This window comes from Dipodomys spectabilis, unplaced genomic scaffold, assembly GCF_019054845.1.
Source record: "Dipodomys spectabilis isolate Male_0828 unplaced genomic scaffold, ASM1905484v1 ptg000046l, whole genome shotgun sequence".
Classification (NCBI taxonomy): domain Eukaryota; kingdom Metazoa; phylum Chordata; class Mammalia; order Rodentia; family Heteromyidae; genus Dipodomys; species Dipodomys spectabilis.
The window spans coordinates 96,093-110,408 of NW_024870723.1; positions in this window are offsets into that span (position 1 = coordinate 96,093).

Consider the following 14,316-nt stretch of genomic DNA (forward strand, 5'->3'; position numbering starts at 1 on the left):
AATATACATTTTTATATACATGGGACATTGACCAAAATAGATCATATTCTGGGCCATAAATGATCTCAGTTGAAAAGAATTCAAGTCATATAAAGTATGCTTTCTGCCCACCATATAAATATATCACCAAGAACAGAGCCAGGGAACAATTACAGAAAAATATTTAGAAAGTAAAATAACATGATTATAAATAACCCATCAGAAAAAAGAAACCAAAAAAAAGGGTCTGGGGTCATAGCTTAAAGGTAGAGCACTTGTCCACACATACATTTAAGTTTGATTCCCATCATGAAAGTGCAGAAGAAAGGGCAGAAGGGAGAGAGGAAGAGAAGAGAGTGAGAAAAGTAGAAGGGAAAAAAAAGAGAGAGGGAGACCAAAAGAAAAATTACAAAGTATTTTAAAAGGAATGAAAATAAAAATAAAGCATTTAAAAATTTCCAAAAGTTAGGTGCTGGTGACTCATGCCTGTAATCCCAGCTACTGAGATGGCTAACATCTGAGGATTATGGTTCAAAATCAGCCTGGACAGGAAATTCTGTGATACTCTATCATCAAAGAATTTCCAAAGAATTGGAAGTGGAGTTGTGGCTGAAGTGGTAAGGCACTAACCTGGAGCAAAAAAAAAGGCTCTGGGGACCAATGCTGTAGTCCTGAATTCAAGTCCCAAGACCACTACAAAAAAAAATTCTAGATGCAATTAAAGTGGACCCTAGAGAGAAATTTATGGCATTAACCTCAGATTAGGGAAGAAGTAAGATCTCAATCAGTATTTAGTCTATCATCTGAAAATAAAACTAGGAAAAAAAGAGCAAACAAAATTTAAAGTATATGAAAAAGAAATAATACAGATCACAATGGAAATCAATGACATTGAAAAAAAGTAAGTGACAGAAAATCAATTGGAAAGAGTTGCTTTAGCAAATAATAAAGTCAGTAATCTCTAGCCAGACTGACATGAAAAGGGAAAGATCATGAGCATCTCAATCAATAAAAAGAAACCCTTATGAAAATTCAATGTCCACCCATGACAAAAGCATTCAGCAACTTAGAATTGCAGCTGGTGGAGGATATCTGCAGAAAGACTGCTTAGTGGTGAAAAGGAATGCTTTCTATTAACATCAGGAACTAAGACGAGGACGCTTTCTCTGACCACTGCCAGTCAGCATCATCCTAGAGATTGTAGCTAGAGCAATAAGGCAGGAAAATAATACAAACAGCAGATCAAAAAGGAAGAGCAAACGGAACTCCTTGTATTATATGTGTCTTAGTCACACACATAATAAAGACTAGCAAGAAGCTTACAATTTAATTAATACATTTACAGGATACAAAGTCAATATGCAAAAATCAATAGTATGGACTGGCACTTCTGGAAAATAGAGCAGATGCAATATTCCCTATTCCTTCCCCAAGTGAAAACTCTAGTAACTGTGAGTTTTTTTCCTCCAAAAACTTTAAGATTTGCAAGACCGGACTCAAAGAACAATAGTAGGAGAGTCTCTCAGTTGTATTTTTGCCTCACATATCCTAGAGAGAGTGCTGAGGCAGGTGGCAACGTAGCAACACTAATAGAAACATGCTGGTTAATTTGATTTGTCAACTTGACTGGTCTACAGGCTGCCCAGATAGCTGGTTAATCATGATTTCTGGATGCACCTGGGAAGATATTTTCATTCACAGGTGCACTGGTGAACCAAGTGAAGCTGATGGTCCCATCCGGGTTGGTTAGTACCATGCAATCAGTTAAGGACCTAAATGGAAGACTAGTTGCAGGAAGGTGAATTTTCTCTCTGACATTGTGAGCTGATGGGGAGGGGGAGAGGTATCAATCTTTTGCCCTTGGGACTGTCTGGCAAAGTCCCAGGGGTCCATGGACCTCCCCCAGAAGAGCCATAGCACTATAGAATAAGCAGGAGAGGTGCCGAGAGGCTTAGTAGAGTCTGAATACCCATGCAACCCAACCATCATGAAGAGCCGCCATCTTGGGTGTAAGCAGTGGCTGATGAGAAACTCAGATTCCTACCAATCCTTGACAGTATCCTGGGTCATGTCAGAGTGTCCAGGTAGAACAGAAAGCCCACAACCCACAGTCTCATAATGTAATATTCCAAATGCCTGGCTTTAATGAAAAAAAAAGTCATTCAGTGTATAAAACATAGTGTATAAAACACCGCGTGGAATGAGCAATCGCAGTATGTAGATATCAACACAGAGATGGGAAAATTCGCTGGCGAATATTTTAAAGCAGCCATCATGAAAAGGTATCAAGGCACAGTCACCAACACGTCTGAAATAAATGGAAAACTAGGGATTCCCAGCAAAGAAATAGAAAGTCTCAGTGAAGAAAGAGAAGATATAAAGAACTAAATGGAAAAAAAAAAACAAAAACAACTAAAGGACTGCATGAGGGCCCTTGGGAATGCTTCGGAGAACTGGGAAGTAGGGAGCAGAACTTGTCTAACCTAAAAAAGAGAGAGAAAACAGACAGGAAAAGACACCTAGGAAAGAGACATGAAGGAAACCACCTACTCTATCACTAAAAATCACCAACAGATTTCAAAATATGGAACAATACAGGGTGTGCGTTCTACCAAATGGTATCAGACTTGAAATTAATAGCAAAGATCATGGAAAAAAAAATCTCAGAATGCTTGCCAACTACACAACACTTAACTACTCCTAAATAATCCATGGGTCAGAGACGAACACTCAGGGGAATAAAGAAAATACACTGCGTTGTAGGAAAGTAAAAATACAACTTATCAAAAATTTGTGCACCACAGCCAGAGAAGCGCCAAAGGGGAAATTTATGACATGACATGCATTCATTAAAAAGAGGAACAGTCTCAAATCAATAACCTAAGCTGCGACTCCAAGTATCTAGAAAACATAACAACTCAGGCAGAATCCACTCAAGTGGGTATAAGTGGGGAGGGGATTCATCATAAGTGTATGAAAATAATAATCAGTAAAAATTAAAAAAAAACAAATAGAGAAAAATAAATGAGATAAAGAACTCTTGAAAAATGCCATTAAAGTTGAAAGACCCTTAACAATACTAGCAAAGAAAAAAGGGAGAAGACACATTTACTATCAGTAATAAAGTGCATAATTACTCACTACCAACTCTGTAGACAAGCAATAAAAAGTAGGACAATTCTACACACACCAGCATATATAATTTTACAACTTAGGTGCAAGACTAAATTCCTCGAAATGCTCAAACTAATGTAATTTACCTTTTTTTTTTCCTTTTTGGCACTATTCACATTTGTACTCAGGGACTCATCCTTTATTTATTTTGTTCTGGCTATTTTTGAGGTAAGGCCTCACTTTTTGTCTGGCCTGGCCCTGAACCTTGATTCATCTATTTTACTCTTCCCATTGTTACTGAGACGAGATCCCATGCCACCGCACCCAGCTCCTTCCACCAAGATTGATCCTCCCTATCTGTTTTTATCTAGGCTGGCCTGAAACTTTCATTCTCCCAATCTCAGCCTCTTGTGTAACTCAGGTGACAGGTGAGTTCTACCACACCCAGCTATAGGTTAAGAAGCGGATCTCACAGACTTTTGCCTAGGCTGGCCTTGAACTTTGTTCCTCCTATTCTCAACCTCCTCCACTCCCTCCAAGTAGCTAGGATTAAGCAGGGTCCCCTTTGCTCAGCTCAACTCACCAATATTAAATAGATAATGTTAATATGTTATAATTCATAAGAAATTAAATTTGTAATTACAATACTCCTTTGGAAAACATCTCCAAATTCGGTAGATTCTCTGGAATAGATTCTTGATAGATTCTCTATCAAGCTAGGTCCTGGTGATGCATACTTGTAATCCTAGCTACTCAGGAGGCTATGTGGTTTGAATTCAGCCTGGACAGAAAAGTCTTCCAGACATTATTTTCCAAAATAACCAGCAAAAAAGCTGGGCTGGATGCAAAGGGGTCCACCTAAGCAAACAAGCCAAGCAAACACAAGGCCCCGAGTTCAAACCCTGATACTGGCAAAGGAAAAAAGAAAAAGAATTCCATCAAACTTTTACAGAGCCGTGAACCAAAACTCAGCACAATCCTTCCCCCCCAAAAAAAATAGAAGAGAAGGAAGTCCATCAAACATATTTTCATGTGATATTGTTCTTCTAATGAAACCAGGCAAAGGCAGTTCAAAAATGAAAACTAAAGCACAATTATTGTTCATCAATATAGACATAAAAGTCCCTGAAATGTGTTTGCAAATAGAATTTAGCAAGGTATTAAAAGGATTAGATGCTAAGACCTAGTGGGGTTTATTTCAGGAATGTAAGGCTTGATTCAAGAATCAAAAATCAATGTAGCCCACCACATTAACAGCTTGAAGAAAATCATTGCACCACCCCGTAAGACACAGAAACACTTGATAAAGTTTAGTACCCATCTGTGATTCAAACTTTGAGAAAAACATGAGTAGATTAGGAATCTCTTCAGCTTGATAAAGCACATCAACAAAAATAACCTGCTGTTAGCATTGCACTTAATGGTAAAAGATGGAGTGACATTGAAAGCCAAGGATATTTACTCCATTGCTCTTGTCAACTAACTTAATCTTCAGGCTAGTTAGTACAACAGAATGATAAATATGCAAATGAATGAATGAGTGAGTGAATAAGACGGGATACAGAATGAATGAAATAAAGGGAATACAGATCAGAAAGAAAGAAACTTGCTTCTACTGGCAGATAAGATAAATGTTTAAATAGAAAAATCCTAAGTAGGGGCTGGGAAGGTGGCTCAGTGGTAGAGTGCTTGCCTTGCATGCCTGAGGCCCTGGGTTCAATTCCCCAGCACCACATAAGCAAAAAGAAAAAAGCCGGAAGTGGCACTGTGGCTCAAGTGGTAGAGAGCTAGCCTTGAGCTGAAGAGCTGAGGGACAGCGCCCAGGCCCAGAGTTCAGGCTCCACGACTGGACCCAAAAAGAAAAAAGAAAAATCCTAAGTACTCTACCAAAAAATGGAACTAATAAGTGAATTCACCAAGTCTAAGAAGATAAACAATTGAAAAATCAATTGTACTTCTGTACAGTCACGATGAGCACGTAGACACAAAAACTGACATGTAAGACCACTTACAACTAACTGTCCAGACATGTATTGATGGGAGGAGGTGAGGTCAAGGGGACAGAGGGAAGGCAAATGAAGAGAGAAAGAGTGTGTGGATGCAATCATAATGTTCAATGTGCGTATGTGGAAATGGAGCCAGGTAACTTGAAGGGATGGATGGGCTTGGTAGAGATGGGGAAAATGTTGGGAAGGGTGACATTGATCGAGATGCATTGTACTCTTAAAGTTACACATCAAATTAAACACCTGCTTAAACATAATAAAAATTACATTTAAAAATATATTTCTTAAGAAACTCAGTTGCTCAAAACAAGTGAAATACTTAAGTATAAACTTGACAAAATATACACAAGACTGTGTACTGAAAAATCTGAACTGCTAGAGGGAGCCAGTGGCTCATGCCTATAATCTTAGTAATTCAGGAGTCTGAGACTAGAGGATTGTGGTTTGAGGCCAACCGCAGCTGGAAAATGTTCACTAGACTTTATCTCCAAAATAACCAGCAAAAACCCAAGCTGGAGATGTGGCTCAGGTAATAGAGCACCAGCCTCCCTCTCTCCAAATATATAGGCTTTAGGAGGAAAAAAAAATCTAGCTCTTTCTTATCAAGTTAAACATATAATGTAATCCACAAAAAGCAAAGCATATGTCACAAAAGACTGTGCGCAAATATTTATAGCAGCTTTCATCATGATAGCTTGAATTAGAAGAAGTCCAAACAACCGTCAGCTGGTGGGTAGATAAACAAGTCATGGTACATCCACACGACAAAGCTCCACTGAGCAACAAGGACTAGACGTCACATGGATGAACTTCAAAACAATATGCAAATCAGAGAAGCCAGATTCGGAAGATGACTGTCTGTATGATTCCCTTCATGTGAAATTCTAAAGAGGCAAATGTGATTACAAGGACCAAAAACGGATACATTGCTGGCTGGGATTGTGGGGAGTAAGCGGGGGGGGGGGGGGGTAGGCTGTAGGCTTGGAAAGGGCACAGGGAATTCCTTATCATGATGTGCATGTTCTCTCTCTTGGTTGCAAAATGAGTCACATTGATCAAAATGTACCTTTACATGGATATGTAGTCATTTATTTATGTAACTCATACATTAGTTAATTTTTCAGTACTAGGGATTGAACCCAGGGACTCATGCATGCTAGGAAAGTATTCAACCACTTGAGCCGCATACCTAGACCTTTTGTTTTATGTATGTATGTATATATGTTGTGCCAGTCCTGGGGCTTGAACTCAGGACCTGCACACTGCTCCATTTCAGCTTTTTTGGTGATTAATTGGAGATAAGAGTCTCATAGACTTTACTTACCTGGGTTGGCTTGGAACCATGATCCTCAGATCTCAGCCTCCTGAGTAGTTAGGATTGCAGGAGTGAGCCAGTGACACCAGGCTCTGTTAACTTTTGAGATAGAATCCCAATAACTTTTCTCAGGATGGCTTCAAATTCACAATCTTCTTGCCTCCACCTTCCAAGTAGCTGGGATTACAGGTTTGCAACACTATATGTGACTTACGTAAATTAAATCTTGAATCAATAAAGCTGATCTAAGATAAATAAAGTTCATTCAATCTTTGACAGATCAAATGAAGAAACAGAAATGATTAGGAGACATGTGAGAGAAGCATAATAAGTTATTCTGTGAATATATTATTCTCACACATTCATAGAATATTTAAAATTAATTATCCCATCAGTTATGAAGACAAAAATTAATCCTCAAAAGGGAGGATTTTACTGACATATTTACATACTGGGATGCAATGAAATAAGAAATGGCCTGAAAAATAATGAATAAAAGTCAGTTGGAAAATTAAAATGCCCTCATAGATAAAGCTCAACTTCAAAACAAGATCACACTGTGCTCCAGGCTGAAAAATAACCATGATAACATCTCCTATCAAGCCTTATGAAACTCCAAGTTACCACTCAGAGGATCAGTCATAATTTTAATTTTGTTTATTATGAAATGAAGAATCAAAATCACTGAACAAAATATTCAAGAAGTGAAAAGCAAAAAAAAAAAACACAAAAAAAACAAACCAAAATGGGCTTTACCTAAAGGAGGAAGAATTCATAAAATTAAAATTAATGAATTGGAAGAATGAAAATAAGAGATGTAATGAATCCTAGATCTGGTTCCTTGGTTTGTTTGTTTGTTTGTTTGTTTTTACAACTATTAGCAAGATGATAATGTTCTGGAAAAACTAACAAAAAAGAAAGAAAGAAAAGGTAAATCAATCATTTTCAGGATATTGGTGCAAATGATAAAGACTCCCAAAAATTCTCTTCTGTATAATAGCCAGGAGGAAAATAATGACCCGTCAGAATCAACATCTTCAGAATTCTGAAAAGACAAAGGCTATCAGGCATGCAGGCAGGGTTTATCCAATGAAACCACCTAAGTGTTGGGGAAATAAACCAAACAAGCAGAAAACTTCTCCTAATTCTACAACAGGTTTGAAAAACAACAGCCTACATTTCCAGTGGGGGGTGAGGGGGAAATCCCAAGAGTCTGGTAAGAGCTACTGAACCAGATCAGAAGTTCTTCTGAAACCTCATTTCCTATGAGGTTTCCTTATTTGATCTCTCTGATGGTCTCAGGAACAGCCCATGTTCAAGGTTCTCTTTATTTGATCTGATCCAGTGCTTACCCAATGCAAAATGTCCCTTTCCAGAGGTGTTTGTTAAGAACAATTACAGGCAAATGCTTCTTCCTGGCTTGCTTATGTCTATAGATTACAATTGGACAAAACGATAGACAAGTGTAAAGGGAGAAACTGGGGAGCGAATTGTACATATGGGGCTTTGAAGCTCTAGACTCACTTTAGGATTCCAGCTGCCTTGATTTGCAGAAATTGAAAAGTTGATGGAAATATTTGTAAGGAACTCAGAATATTCAAAACAACAGTGAAATAGGAAAACAAAATTGGAGGCCTCCTACTCCCTGATTTCAGAGCTTCGATAGCACAGGGAAAGTGATCAAGACTGTGAGATAATGATTTGAAGAATGAATTAGATCACTGGTATAGAATTCGCAGTCCACAAATAAACTCATGTGGCCACAGTCCACTGGCTACCCACAGAAAACTTAGTAGGGAAAAGACAGTATTTTCTACAAGTGGTGCAGGAAAAGTTAGTCGTCCACATGCAAAAGAATGAAGTTGGGTCCCTACTTCACACCACAAGAAAAAATTAAAATGGATCAAAATATAAAGGCTAGTTGGGTGCTGGTAGCTTATCTACATAATTCCAATGACCCAGGAGGCTTGAGTTCTGAGGAACTCATTTTGAAGCCAGCCCACGCAGAAAAGTCCATGAGACTCTTATCTCTTATCTCCACAAAAAAGCCAAAAATGGAGCTGTGGTGCAAGTGGTAGAGCTCCAGCCTTGAGTGAAAAAGCCAAACAAAAGCGTGAGACCCTGAGTTCAAGCTCCATTGCCAGCACGCATAAGTGCATACACGCTTGCATGCACACAAAGCCATACACATTTGTCTTAATATATGGGCTAAGACTCTAAAACTCTTAGGAGGAAAGAAAAGTGTAAATCTGGTTTCTGGTCAAGCAATAGTTTGTTAGATACTACACCTTCTGTTTGAACAAGCAACAGAAAACATACAGAAACCAGACTTCACCAAAATTTCAAGCTTCTTTGCATCAAAGGACCTGATCAAGAAGTCACAAAGATGACCCACAGAATGAGAAGAAATATTTGCAAATCATATTTGCATCCAGAACATCCAGAGAATGCTTACAAACCAACAAACAAAGACAAAGAAATCAATTTAACATAATTCACTCAGCAAGGGATAGGAGTGAGGGTTCCCCAAAGAAGACAGATTGCAACTCCACATGGGAAAAGATGCCCAGCACCCTTACTCTTGAGAGAAATGCAAATTAGACTCACAATAAGATGCTACTCGATCGCATCTCTAGGGTGCCACAAGGAAGGACAGAGACAGGACAGTAGCAGGGTAGTGGGGGATGGGAATGCTTATACATTGCTGGCAGGAATATCATAATGGTGCAGCTACTTGGGAATGCAATTTGGCAGTTTCTCAGAATATTAGAGGGATAGTTATAATATGACCTAGCAATATCACCTGCAGAGAATGAGAAACTAGTGTTCACATACAAACCTTGAACTTGAGTGTTAAGTATTATTTATAATATCCAAAAAGAGGAAGCAATCTAAATGTATATTACTGATAAATGTATAGAAAACAATGTATATATGTGAATACACACATTATATACACAATATATATTCACATATAAAATTTATATATTCACATATATGATGAAATATGATATAATAAAAGTAATAAAGTATTTATAACATGCTACATTATGAATGAAGCATTTTTGTGGCAAAGGAATTTGAACTTAAGGCCTTGTACTTGCTAGGCAAGTGCTCTACCACTTGAGCCATGTACCCAGAACTTTTTGCTTTTATATTTCTTTTCAGACATGGTCTTGTATTTTGTTTTTCATTCAAGCTGGCCTTAGAGTATGATCCTCCTACCTAGGCCTCCTATTAGCAAGGATTATAGACAAGAACCACTATGCCTGGTTTATTTGTTTGTGTGTGCGGGGAGTGTATCTTACTAACTTTTGCCCAGATGGATCTTGAACTGTGATCCTTTCAATCTCTGCCTCCTAAATTGCTGGGATTACATGTATGAGTCACTGCTCTCAGCTGGATGAATCTTAAAAATACTAAGTAAAAGAAGCCAGACATATATAAAGCCACATAGTAATGATTCCATTCATATGAAATGCCTAGAATGAGAAAGTTATAGTAGATTAGTGGTTGGCAGGAGCTAGGAGAAGGGAGGATAAAAAAAAATGGCAGCATAATATCCACCTGTAAAAGAGATAAAAATGTGTTGGGGTTCCGTAGTGGTGATAGTTGTAACATTGTGAATACACGCAAAAAACAGTGTGTCATAAACTTCAAAAGGGTGAATTTCATGGCATGCAAATTACATCTCAATTTTTTTAAAGACTCTATTCAGAATGATAAAGCAACTTTAAGTAAAGATCAGGGGGTGAGGATGTCACTTGTAAGAACATATAACACAGGAACTACAAAATACTGTGCTCAAAAAAGTTCAATTTTAATGAGCTCAATTATAAGTATTTCTCCCTGTGAAGAACTTTACATCTGACAAGGAACTAATATCCAAAATACATGAGGAGCTCAAGAAACTAAGCCTCCTCAAAAAAAAACTAATAAACTAATCAATAAATGGGCAAAGTAGCTAAAGAGAGACTTCTCAGAAGAAGTAAGAATGGTAAATAGACACGTGAGGAAACACTCAACATCAAATCAACACAACAACATTGTTGCAAATCAAAACAACATTGAGATTCCATCTCACCCCAGTTAGACTGGCCATCATCAAGAATTTGAACAACAAGAAGAGCTGGCAGGGATGTGGAGATAAAGGAACCCTACTGTGCTGTTGATGGGAATATAAACTACTAGTAAGACCACTCTGGAAGGCAGTTTGGAGATTCCTCAAAAACTTAAACAAAGACCTTCCCTACAACCCAGCCATACCCCTCTTGGGCATCTATCCTGCGCATTAGAAGTCAGGATATGATAAGACACTCCAGTATCCATGTTCATTGTTACACTAGTCACAATAGCCAAGTTACAGAAACATCCCAGATGCCCTGCAATAGATGAGTGGATCCAAAAAATGTGGTACTTATAAAGAGCGGAATTTTATTCATCAATTAGAAAGAATTAGATTATGTCATTTGCAAGGAAATGCATGGACCTAGGAAAAATCATGTTAAGTGAGGTAAGCCAAGCCCAGGGAGATAAATGGCACATGTTTTCTCTCATAGATGGAAGCTAGACCTAAAATATAACTAACTGGGCATGATAACTTATTCTAGGACTCTAGGAGTTCACACACAGACTAAAGGAGAATACTCTTAGGGGGAGAAACCCAAGGTATAACTCCCCTGAACATCTCAAATACAATTTACCAAAACAGATTCCAGGACATGTAAATTTGGTATTTTGTTGTTAGTGGTGCCATTTTTTTGTGGTATTGTCTTTTTAGGGGGGCAATGTAGGGGCACAAGAATGAAGGGAGAAAGGGTGAACAAATGCAGTCATTGTATTCAATATACACTATATTAAAAAATGAACTACCCAACTTGTGGACAGGGAGGGTAGGGATTGGGGGGTGGGAATGGGGTGATTTTGTCCAAGAAGCAATGCACTCATTACTTGACTTATGAAACTGTAGTCCCTTTGCACAACCCCTTAATAATTACAATTTCAAAAAAGAAAATGAAGTTCTGTATCTCTACACCAATGTATCACAAAAGCTCTTGAACTAGTTAAAATTTGTTCATACAATTATTCTAGTCCTTCTAAACCACATATTGAGTTGTACAAATTGCAGTTCACTTTTGTATAATAAAGTCACCACTAATTAAACAGTGGTTCTTCTAAGGAGTAAGCATACATACATTTGCACACACACATACACACACACACCTGCTTCTTCTACAAATCACTAGTGGGTATGTAGTGAGTAACTGGCAAAGCAGGTCTCTGTCCACAGACCACACATACTGCTGTCTCAGTGTCAGCTTCTGCTGAACTTACAGCAATTTCTCAAAAAAAAAATGGTCTAAACTTTAAAATATCAAAAGATTTCATTAAGTCCTCTACACATGAAAAAATCCTTTAAAACCATGCCAGGCAATGGTGGCTCATGCCTGTAATCCTAGCTATTCAAGAAGTTTGAGGGTTGTGATTCAAGTCACTCTGGGCAAGAAAGTCCCTGAAAGTCTTCTGTCCAATTAGACACCAAAAAACCAGAAGTAGAGCTGTGGTTCAAGTAGTAGAGAACCAGCCTTGAGCAAAAAAGCTCAAAGACAGCACCCAGACCCTAAGTTAAAGTCTCAGGATTGCACAAAAACAAACAAAAAAGTTAAAATGTTAAAATTCGTTTATCAACGTAGCCCGGGCATAGGTCACTATAGTGTTGTACAGTATGTGCCATGTAACACAATCTTGATCAAGGACTTGCCTTGCACTAGATGATCATCCATCCCATCAGGCTGTCCCCGCAGAGCACCACAATGTCTTCGTGTGTGCGTCCTGTGGTGTTTGCACCCTGGCACAGCTGCCCCAAAACGCCTTTCTCAGAACACATGCAAAAATAATTTTACCAATCTTAATTACTTCCAACCAATCTAGACTACCAAAGTCATAGCAATCATAAACGTAGGAACACAGGTTAGTACAGAAAAAAATAAATGCATTGAAAATAATGCATTGCCATTTAAAAACAAACGAACAAACAAATACAGCCAGGCACCGGTGGCTCATGCCTGTAATCCAAACTACTCAGGAGGCTGAGATCTGAGGATTTTGGTTCTCAGTCAGCCTGGTCAGGAAAGTCTATAAGACTCTTATCCCCAATTAATTACAGAAAAAGTTGGAAGTGGTGTTGTACCATTGGTAGTAGGCTAGCCTTGAGCAAAAGGAGCTTAGGGACAGCACCCAGATCCAGACTTCAAGGCCCAGGACTGGCACAAACCCAAAAAGAATCCAATACATTTCTGACCATTTATCAGTCTGTTTACTCTTTAATACTTTTCTCCCATTCTGAGCATTTTTTTTTTTAGGGGGTGGGGTTATGGGGCTTGAACTCAGGACTTGGGTGCTGTCCCTGAGCTCATTCATTCAAGACAAGTGCTCTACCACTTTGAGCCACAGTGCCACTTCTGGTTTTCTGGTGGTTAATTGGAAATAAGAGTCCCATGGAGTTTCCCACCTCATCTGGCTTCAAACTGCGATCCTCAGATCTCAGCCTCCCAAGCAGGTAGGATTACAAGCATAAGCCACTGGCACCCAGGCGGAGGAATGTTTAGTTTCTATTAAATCTCTGTTTCCTTTTAGCATCACATGTTCAAAATTTTTTTTTAATTGTTACATTGTTAGGTACCAGTGGCTCATGCCTGTAATCCTAGCTACTCAGGAGGCTGAGATTTGAGGATCAAGGTTCAAAGCCAGCCCAAGCAGGAAAGTCCATGAGACTCTTATCTCCAATAAACCACTTAGAAAACCAGAAGTGGTGCTGTGGCTCAAGTGGTAGAGTGCTAGCCTTGAGCTGAAGAGCTGAGGGACAGCACCAAGGCCCATAGTTCAAGACCCATGGTTGACCCCCAAAAAATAATTGTTACATTACACTTTCTCCTATGATTGGTAAAACTTTCCATTAAGGTAGAGTTGGTATTAATGTTTTGCTTTTCAAGTTAACTTACAGTTAATCCCTCCATACTTCCCTCCTTACTTCCTTTCCTTCCTCCCCCTCTCCTAGTAGTTCTAAAGTTTGGACTCAGGGCCTCATATTAGTTGGTTAAACAACTAACGCTCCTAACCCTTTTATACTCTAGCTGTTTTCCATCCACCAAGAAGCTGGAATTACAGGCATGTTCTTCTAAGTCTGGTGATACCTGTTTTGTTTTTTAAATTCTTTATTGTTATTATAAAGGTGATGTATGATGGGAACTACAGTTACATGAGTCAGGTAAAGCATACCTTTCTTTTGGGCAATGTCACCTCTTAAGCCTGTCTTTTTTAAAATACAAAAAAAGAACATTCATTTTCTAAATATTTGCTCATTATACGCTATTGTTATTAAATTGATAAATTTGGTATATACTTTTTTCAAATGACTTTTGCAATGATAGCATTATAGCCTGTCCATCATGACCTGAGCATTTGTTTCATTGTTCGAATTCTCAAATCTCAGATCATACTATTGTAAGTTTTCCTTTTGCTCTCTGATGCATGAAAACACACAGAACATTTGTTGAGAAGACGTTTTTAATTGCCTGCAGGTTCTGTACATGTCACTGCATTGCTCAGTGGTAACTGACTGCAGTGAGTTGGACCAGGCCAAACTGAATCACCCGAAAATTTTCCTAAAACCTTGACTGCCAATGCAGCTTTCTCCTAGCTTTGTATTGGTGTTGTTTGTACAAAATCTAATAAGGTTTTCATGGAAATATTGCTCCCTGGAACCATTTTTCTCATGTGTCAACAATGCACTTTGATAAATTATTTCACATGTCATTTCTTCCTGCTTCGTGAGATCAACAGAAACCATTAAATTATCTTCAAAGTCTTGAATCTCACTTTTTAAGTAAATTATTGAAACTA